Source organism: Coptis chinensis, chromosome 9, assembly GCF_015680905.1.
Source record: "Coptis chinensis isolate HL-2020 chromosome 9, ASM1568090v1, whole genome shotgun sequence".
Classification (NCBI taxonomy): Eukaryota; Viridiplantae; Streptophyta; class Magnoliopsida; order Ranunculales; family Ranunculaceae; genus Coptis; species Coptis chinensis.
The window spans coordinates 13,986,421-13,996,208 of NC_141464.1; the positions used below are offsets into that span (position 1 = coordinate 13,986,421).

The 9,788-nt window shown below is 35.6% G+C and overlaps 2 pseudogenes; both read left to right on the top strand.

Moving 5' to 3' along the window:
- Nucleotides 1–1,559: 1,559 nt before the first annotated feature.
- LOC147474862 (GDP-mannose 4,6 dehydratase 1 pseudogene) lies at nucleotides 1,560–2,294 on the top strand (annotated as a pseudogene).
- A 4,994-nt stretch (nucleotides 2,295–7,288) lies between these two features.
- On the top strand, nucleotides 7,289–7,897 carry LOC147474863 (secreted RxLR effector protein 161 pseudogene; annotated as a pseudogene).
- Nucleotides 7,898–9,788: the final 1,891 nt, after the last annotated feature.

A 9,788-nucleotide genomic window follows, 5' to 3' on the forward strand; every position in this document is an offset into this window, starting at 1 on the left:
TTGTTCACTTTAAAACTCAAATAGACAAATCGCAAGGGTGTTTTAGTCATTATACAAAAACTCTTTTGAGACTAACGATTAAATCCGCGGTCAACGAAAGTCAATGCAAATAATCAATTTTGGCCCAAAAGCTAATAAACGATCAATTGGTGACCAACTGCAAATTATCCATTATAAAAGTAGCCCAAAAGCTAAATACCCCTAGTTTTAACCACTTAATAATATTACGTTTAGATCAATTATGTGTATAATAAATAAGAGTTAGTACTGTTTACGTGCTTTTGTGTATTTCAGGTCTTGGAGTCAAATATGTGAAGAAATATGTCACTTTTGCAAGAGAAAGGAGCAAAAGTTGGTTTCTAAGAAGTTCTATGATTAAAGCCCAAATTTCAAGGAGAAAAAATCTTTTTAAAGTTTAGTCAAAGCTGAAAAGTCAAAGTCAACGAGGGGAGAAAAAGAACAGAAAATAGTCAACAGAACTTCTACAGGCCGTATCTTTAGACTCAGACATCGGAATTGAGCCTATTATATGTCAAAACGACTGGCTCAAAAAGAAATTTCTACTGGTCCAAGCTTTGGCCCAATCAGAGTAGTAAAAGTGGTTGAAAAGGGTGTTGAAGTAATTTTGTGTAGAGAAACCCTTTTTGGACATATGTAATCAGGTTTTGGACTTGATTTCATGGCCCAAAACATGGCTCCAAAGCCCATGCACGAAATTGTAATCTAACTCTCTCCTATATAAAGAAGGTTAAGGCTAAAACAAAGTTTGGCTACTCCAATCTTTAGTTTAGTTGTAAATTAGGGTTCTCTCTCTCTCTCTCTCTCTCTCTCTCCCTCTTTTAGTTTAGTTTAGTTTTAGTTAATTAGTTTAGTTTGTAGCCTCCATTAGATTAATAAAAATCAAGTTATTGTTCTTCATTATGTTTTTTCTTATTATTCTATTAATGATAGTTTAATGACTTCTAGCTAAACCTCCATTAGAGGGGTTTGATGAAGTTTGATGAAGACTTGATATGTTAGTTAGAATTATTGCTTGTTAAGAGTTTCACTCTAGTAGGTTAGTTGATTCGCCATGAGAATGTGTTGAACTTCCTCATATGTTAATTATTAGTTGGCAGAGATTGCTATGAATAATTAGGGATCAAATACTTAATCTTAATTGGTTAGGATTGCAATAATCTACACTAGCATATTAGAAATAAATCAAAATGGAATCAAATCCCCCTAATTTCTTCTCAATAGTTTATTCAAGTCATATTCAATTGCTTAGTTAAATTAGTATAAGTTAAATTCATATATTTAGTTTCATAGTATAAATTCATCTCTATAAATATTACTCTCACCATTGTTCCTTGTGTTTGATTATTGGATTCTATTATGTCTTGGTAGTTTAGGAGTGGAACGATTCCGTACTCTATATATTGCATGAATATACATGTAAGAGTAAGAAATAAATAATTGATACCGTAATAATATGTTAGAGAAATCTAGTTTAGTTTTTACGGGTTATCATTGAGCAAGGAAGAAAATTTAACTGCGTTTCTTGAATATGTGAATGTCTTCAGTTCCTTGAGTGCATTTATCATCACTTGTTAACAATTTACTTACAATTGCAGCAAGGAAGAAATGTTTATACCCCAATTGCAGCAAGGAAGAATTATTATGCAGCTTCGAAATGTGTTGCACATTGGTATACTGTGAATTATAGAGAAGCTTATGGGTTGTTTGCTTGTAATGGGATCTTGTTTAATCATGAATCCCCTTGTCGAGGAGAGAATTTTGTCACTAGAAAAATTACTAGAGCTGTGGGGAGGATTAAGATTGGGTTGCAGAGTAAATTGTTTTTGGGGAATTTGGTTGCATCTAGAGATTGGGGATTTGTTGGTGATTATGTTGAAGCAATGTGGTTAATGCTACAGCAAGAGAAACTTGATGATTATGTTGTTGCGACGGAGGAGTCGCATTCGGTTGAGGAGTTTTTGGAAGTGGCATTTGGGTATGTGGGATTGAATTGGAGAGATCATGTTGTGATTGATAAAAGGTATTTCAGGCACCGAGGTGGACAATTTGAAAGGGGATTCGAGTAAAGGCGAAAGGTTCTTGGGTGGAAGCCTAAAGTTGGGTTTGAGCAGTTGGTGAAGATGATGGTTGATGAAGATGTGGAGTTGGCCAAGAGGGAGAAGGTTCTTGTTGATCTTTGGATATATGGATGCTCAGCAGCAGCCTTGAAGAAGCTGGGGAGATTTTTTTTAACCAAATTGTTTAATTTCTATGTTTCCATTGGTTTCGTAGTGTTCTATGTTTTGTTAATTGTTACTAGTAGGGTAACAATTAAATGCGTTTCTTGAATATGTGAATGATTTCGTACTGTCCTCTTTCTATAATTGATTCCTTATTTCCATCTTTGGCACACATTGAAATGTTTATACCTTTTAACCAGTTGGCCGGTGTCAGGCTTTCGATTGATAAGAGATGAACTTGATAAGGTGTTGAAACTTGCATTGGCAAAAATAATGTGCCCCATTGAAGAGGTGAATGGTACTTTGAACGATGAGGTGAGAATGCTCAAGGTTGACTATGACAAAGTATTTGATGATCTAGAAAAGAAGAAATCTGAGTTTGAAGATTCCTGTAGCCGCATTCATTGCTTTAATCAAGAAAACCAGAGATTGCAAGAAAAAAATTGCTATTTGTCATTTGAAGAGAGACACCATTTGGAAGAGCATCTTCTTCTCTCTTCTCCATCTCTCTCTTTTGAGGTTAAAAGAGAAGCATGTTTTTCATGCTTCACTGCACATAACTCTCGAGAGAGAGTGAGTGAGGAGAAGAAGATGGTCGTGGGTTAGGTCACTAGAGAATGAGGTAGTGAGGAAGAAGAAAGAGGCGTGGGTTTTGCTTCCAAAATCTAATTTGTGAAGGAAATGACGATTATACCCCCACTTGTTTTTTATTTGGGCCACTTGTTTTTAGCTGTTAGATCTTTTGAGACTTAGATGAGATCTGAGGGACCAGGAGGGGTGTGAGATAAGAGTGCCACTATAAGAGTGTCACTATAGCCAAACCGGTTATATAATTTAAATAAATCATAGGGACTATTCCATAATTTTAAAAAACCCAGGGATATTTTACCAATTTTTGGTAAAGTATAGGGGCAATATGGTAATTATAGTAGTTAGATTATTTGATAATATTTTTTCCAACACGTGGGCCCATGTGTTGGAGTAAAGAATTCATTTTTTTTTATTGGCAACGGACCCATGTGTTTGTTAATAAATTGTATTATATTTAAAGACATATTTTCCCTTGCATCTCTTTTAATTTATATAAAACTTTTTATGCTAATATTGTAATATGTAAATTTGAATAGGGTTAAAATGGGAAATACAATGTCTAGTTGGTGGAAAATTACTGTAGAAAATGATGATTTTGCCCTTTTGACTTTTATGTTATTACAAATTGAGTTTTTTAGCTATGTGTGTAACAATTAGTAAATTATAGGGACAAAATGGGAAGTGATACTATTCATTGAGGAGTTTTCTTTATAGTAAGTATATATAATTGTTTTCCCATTCAGAAATTGAATCGAGCAATCCTTAGTGAGAATCTTCTCAAAGTGCATAAGAATTGCACCAAAATTATTTCTAATAGAGATGTTTTCAACAAGATCTGTTCTTGGAACCATAGTCACCAGGATGAGAAGAAGCATATGAGTTCAAATTCTAAGAGTTTGTGGATTATATATGTCTAACTAATAATGCTTTGGTTTCGATTTTAGTTTGTTATATTTACTTATTTAGGGAGCAATCAATTATGAACGTTTTTACGATAGATAAACCTATATTTCTAAGTGTCAAATGAGTACCGATTGGAGTTTTGTGCTTTGGATTTGGAACTTAGTTTTACATTCAAAAAGTTGGCTTCCTTATTTATTAATTGTTTCTCTGTTGAATGAGTAGAGTTAATATTGAAAGGCGATGCACACTTAGTTTTTTGGTATACATCCTAATTCCTATCGAAAGGCGATGCAAAATGTGTTTAGTTATCGAGATTGGCTAACCTTCAACCAAAATCCTGACTCCGCCACTGAACATAGCCGATTCTCCAATCCTTGAAGTCATTGATCTGAATCGATACTCTTATTCTCTTGGATTCGTATTCATCGTTGTGCAACCCTCTAAAATCAACAGTTGTAAGCAAAAATTTCCTCTATCTACTCTTGTGCAAACAATGGATCCTTTTGATGTTCAGTCACTTCAAGTTATGAATCAAGACCTTATTCGTCTTGATAGCTTTGATGGAACCAATTTTACCCGTTGGCAACAAAAGGTTCTCTTCTTCCTTGCCGTTGTCAAACTTGCCTACATTTTGGATGATGATCTCGAAAAGCTTCCCGTGCCGAATGCCAAGGATGATGATAATTTGAAAGCTAAGCGTCAAAAGCGTAAGGACGCGCGATGAATTTCTTTGCAAAGGCCACATTCTCAATGCACTCTCCAATTCGCTCTACAATCACTATCGACAAGTTGGAACCGCAAAAGAATTATGGACTACTGTGGAAAGTAAGTATAAGATTGAAGAGGCAAGTAATCAAAAGTTTCTTATTTCTAATTACATTGAGTTTAAGATGACCAATGATAAACCGGTTCTTGAACAAGTTCATGAATTTCAATATATTGTTGGTGATCTAAAAACTATTGGCATAGACCTTGTAAAGGAGTTTCAAGTGGGGGTAATTATTGCCAAGTTACCTTCATCTTGGACAGGCTACAAGAAGAAATTGAAGCATGAAGAGAAAAAGTTCACACTTGAGTCTCTTCAACGTCATCTTCGTATTGAAGAGGATTCTCATAATCGTGAAAAGGAAGATGAAGAAGTGGAGACTTCTAAGGCTAATATTGTTGAGGGTGGAAAATTCAAGCAAGAAACTGAAGCCAAAGAAGACAACTTCTTTCAAGAAGAAACATGACCAAAAGAAGAATAACGGAGATTGCTATACTTGTGGCAAACCCGTCATTTTGCTCGTGATTGTCGCTATGGAAAGAAGGCCAAGAAAGATCAAGCGAATATGACCGAGGATGAAAAGTTTATTGCTATAGTCTCCGAGGCTAATGTTGTTAATGTAGATGGGGGATGGTGGCTTGACACAGGTGCAACCATTCATATATGCAAGGATTGTAATCTCTTCAAGAGTTATGAATTATCTGGTGGCGAACATATCATGAAGTCAATGGCAAATGACAATCGCACCAAAGTTATCGGCAAACGCACAGTCGAACTACATTTTACTTCTAGAAAGATTCCCACATTAGTTAATGTATTTCATGTACCAGATATGTGTAAGAATCTTGTATCCGGGGACCTTCTCAATAAGAGGTGTTTCAAGTTAGTGTATGAGTCGGACAAATTTGTTTTGTCCAAGAATGGAGGTCTTGTTGGTAATGGGTACTATTGTAACAGGATGATCAAGTTGAACTTAATAAATGATTCTATTTCTGTTTATATGGTTGACTCTTCATCTTTATGGCATGGTAGATTAGGACATGTGTATTTTGGTAAGATCAAAATAATGTCTAATCTAGGACTTATCAATAAATGCAAATTTGATAATGTTAGCAAATGCCAAACTTGTGCACAATCAAAGATAGTTCGTAAATCCCATAAATCAGTTGAGAGAAGTATTGGCATCCTTGGACTTATACATAGTGATGTATGTGATCTTAAGAATATTGCTTCTAGGGAGGGAATAAGTATTTCCTCACCTTCATTGATGATTATTCTAGATACACATACACATCTCTATTGAAAAGTAAGGATGAAGTATTTTCTAAGTTTATTGCCTTCAAAGCGGAGGTAGAGAATCAACTTAACCAAAAGATCAGAGGTCTACGTTCTGACCGTGGTGGAGAATATTATATTATCCACATAATAAGTTTGCAAAATTTTCTGAAACTCATGGCATTATTCATGAAGTGTCACCTCCTTATACCCCACATTCTAATGGAGTGGCAGAACGGAAGAATAGAACTTTGACTGAGATGTTAACGCGATGCTATTAAGTTCGGATTTACAGCTATCTTTGTGGGGTGAAGCCATTTTATCTGCTTGTTTTATTTTGAATAGAATTCCATTGAAAAAGAATAATGTTATCCCGTATGAATTATGGTTAAAAAAGAAGCCTAATTTGAGTCGTCATAAAGTGTGGGGGTGTCTTGCTTATGTGAGAAAACCTGACTCAAAGAGACCAAAATTAGGAAGTAAGACTTATATATAGGTGTGCTTTTATTGGATACTCTCCAAATAGTACAACTTACATATGTTTGGACTTAGACTCTAATGATATCATTGAGTCGGTGGATGTAGAATTCTTTGAGAACTTGACTAGGTCAAGTCTTAGGAACCCAAATCCAAGTGAACCAATGTCTCTCCCTTCTCCTACGGTAATGGAAGATACAATTAGTGATAATCCAAGAGATCAATCACAATCTATGGAACCAAGGAGAAGTAAGAGACATAGGGTAGAGAAGTCCTTTGGACAAGATTTCATCACTTGTCACATTGAAGGAGATATGAATGTTATTAAAAATTCAATCAAGGTGTTTATGGTTGAAGGAGATGATCCATCTTCTTATATAGAGACAATAACCTTTAGAGATGCTCCATTTTGGAAAGAGGCCATCAATGATGAGATGAACTCTATAATATCTAACCAGACTTGGGTGTTAGTGGATTTACCTCTTGGTGCTAAACCCATAGACTGTAATGGTTATTTAGGAGAAAGCACAACACGGATGGTTCTATAAACAAGTTTAAGGCCAGGTTGGTGGCAAAAGGATATAAACAAAGAAAAGGGATTGATTATTTTGATACATATGCACCAGTTGCAAGAATATCGTCTATCCGAGTCTTAATATCTTCAGCCTCCGTACATCATTTAGTTATCCATCAAATGGATGTAAAAACGACTTTTCTAAATGGTGACTTAGAAGAAGAGATTTATATGAACAAACCTTTTAGGTTTGTTCTACCAGGACAAGAAAAGAAATTAAGTTTGCAGCTGGTTAAATCTCTTTACAGCCTTAAACAAGCGCCTATGCAATGGCATGAGAAGTTTGACAAAGTTATTTTGTCAAACGGATTCAAGGTTAATGACACTGATAAGTGTATCTACTCCAAATTTGAAAACAATTGTGGAGTTATTATTTGTTTGTACGTTGATGATATGCTAATCTTTGGCACTAAACTTGAATGTGTGGAAGAAACAAAGTAGTTTATGTCATCTAACTTTGATATGAAAGATCTTGGTGAAGCTGATCTTATTCTTAGAATTAAAATTCTAAGGAAAGATAATGGATTGGCATTAACGCAATCACATTACATTGAAAAGATGCTCAAGAGGTATGGTCAATTTTATTATAGTCCAGTCTCTTCACCAGTAGATCCTACTATCAAGTTAATGAAGAACACTGGACATTTTAGAAATCAACTGGAATATGCTAGTGTCATTGGTAGTCTCATGTATGCTATGCATTGCACAAGACCGGATATAACATATGTGGTGGGTATGTTATGCAGGTTCACAAGTAATCTAGGACTTGAACACTGGAAGGTAGTTTCACGAGTACTTAGGTACTTAAAGGGAACTGTGGACTTTGCTCTACAGTTTGTTGGATTCCCTCCTATATTGGAAGGATATAGCGATGCTAGTTGGAACGATGTAGAACTAAAGTCAAAATCCACAACTAGATGGATCTTTACACTAGGAGGTGCTACAATATCTTGGGGTTCCAAGAAGCAGACATGTATATCAGATTCCACCATGTTGTCAGAGTTCATAGATTTGGTAGACACAAGTAAAGAAGCAGAATGGCTAAGATCAAGTCCAATGGAGAGCTGTTAAATTGGGTTGCTAAAAGGTGCCACATAGGCCTTTTAGCTTGCCTAGCCAAATTTGTCACCCCAAAATAAAAAAAACCAATCCAATTGTGTTTTCTGTTTTGAAGTGCTAAATGATACGGACGACATAGTTTCTGCCGTCCATCAATTATTTTGTAACTTAAGTTGAATTATTTTTTGGATGGACGACACAGTTTCTGCTGTCTGTCAAAATTTAACACACGGACAACAGAAACTATGTCGTCCGTCTCCCAAACTTATTATGGCAGATGCTAGCGAAGGTCTTAACTTTGGCTGGGTTTTTTACTCTTTCCAAATTTAAAACTCTTTTAGCAGCCCATATAGCCCCTCATTAGACTTGCTATAAGGAATTTGTTGGTAGACATACCACTTTGGCCAAAGCCATCCCCAATTGTGATAGCCAGGCTACACTGTTTAAAGTCTCAAGTAAGACTTATAATGGAAAGTCTAGACATATAAGTCTTAGGCACCATTATATAAGGCAATTACTCAAGAATGGAGTAATTACAGTTGACTATGTGGAGTCAAAGAAGAATTTGGCAGATCTTTTGATGAAAATGACTACCAAGAGATATGGTATCTCAAACGTCGGATCGAATAGGACTAAGGTCTACTGTTTAATCAGTCACCTTCAACGGCAACCCGACTTATGTCTTGAAAAATAGACAAAGTTCAATGGGAGTACAAGTTGATTGAGTGGCTATGTGGATACACTAGAAAATTTTAATTACCCCATTCGTGATATCTAGTGTGGGTTCCTGCATGAGGAGAGGTTGGATTGGATCCTTAATAAGTCTATTATAAATGATGACTCGCAAGATCATATCATTATATAAGACTTACCTATATATGAGTGAGGAAAGCAGGCCGTTTTCCATGGGAACTAGACCGTCTCTAAAACACTCAAGAAATTGGGATACTGCACAAGGCCATTAATGTGCAAGCTATTATAGTGTGGGTTTATGCATGAGGAGAGGTTGGATTAGATCCTTAATAAGTCTATTATAAATGATGACTCGTAGGATCATATCATTATATAAGACTTACCTATATGAGTGAGGAAATCAAACCATTTCCCATGAGAACTAGACCGTCTCTAAAGCACTCAAGAAATTGGGATACTGCACAAGACCATTAATGTGCAAGCTAAAGGAACACTCTACTTATGGAGACAAATATGTGCACACGCTCCCTACTTATCACTATGAAGTCCTTATTGGTTCAAGATTTGTTCGCTTCGATACGACTTTGTAGCAATGCACTAAGTGAAGTTTCAAAGCCAAAGCTACATATCGTCTATGTATTCGTCTGTACGATGATGCCTTGCTTAACGTTGTATTTCAAGCAAGTCAACTTTTGTAAAGTTATGTATTAATAAAATTATTATTTTGAAAATAGTGGGGGAGCGAGTGTCATAATTTTGAAAATAGTGGGGGAATGTTGGAATTTTCAAATAGATCTATCTTTGTTATTTTTATTTATCATTTGTGAATGAATGAGAGAATGAAAAAGAGAGTATTTGAAAGGGTGTGTGATTACTGGTGTCAAAGATGGTTGATGTTGAATGGGTGTGTTCAAAGGGACATTAGTTGTTTCCAAAGAGATGGTTCATGTTTAAACAATGTGTCCAAAGGACACTATTACTTGAACAGGTATGTCCAAAGAACACCAAGAGTCCAACCGTCATCAAGCCTGTTCAAAGGGACATTATCACATTTTTTTTCCCTAACCGTTTTCAACACTTATAAATAGACTTAAAAGTCTAACAGTTAGAAGAATTCTTAAGTTCGGTCATTCCCGCTCTCTCTCTTACTCTCACATTTGATTAAGTATAAGGCATCATCAGCTCTTAAAAAAACAAGAGTGTTTCTCAG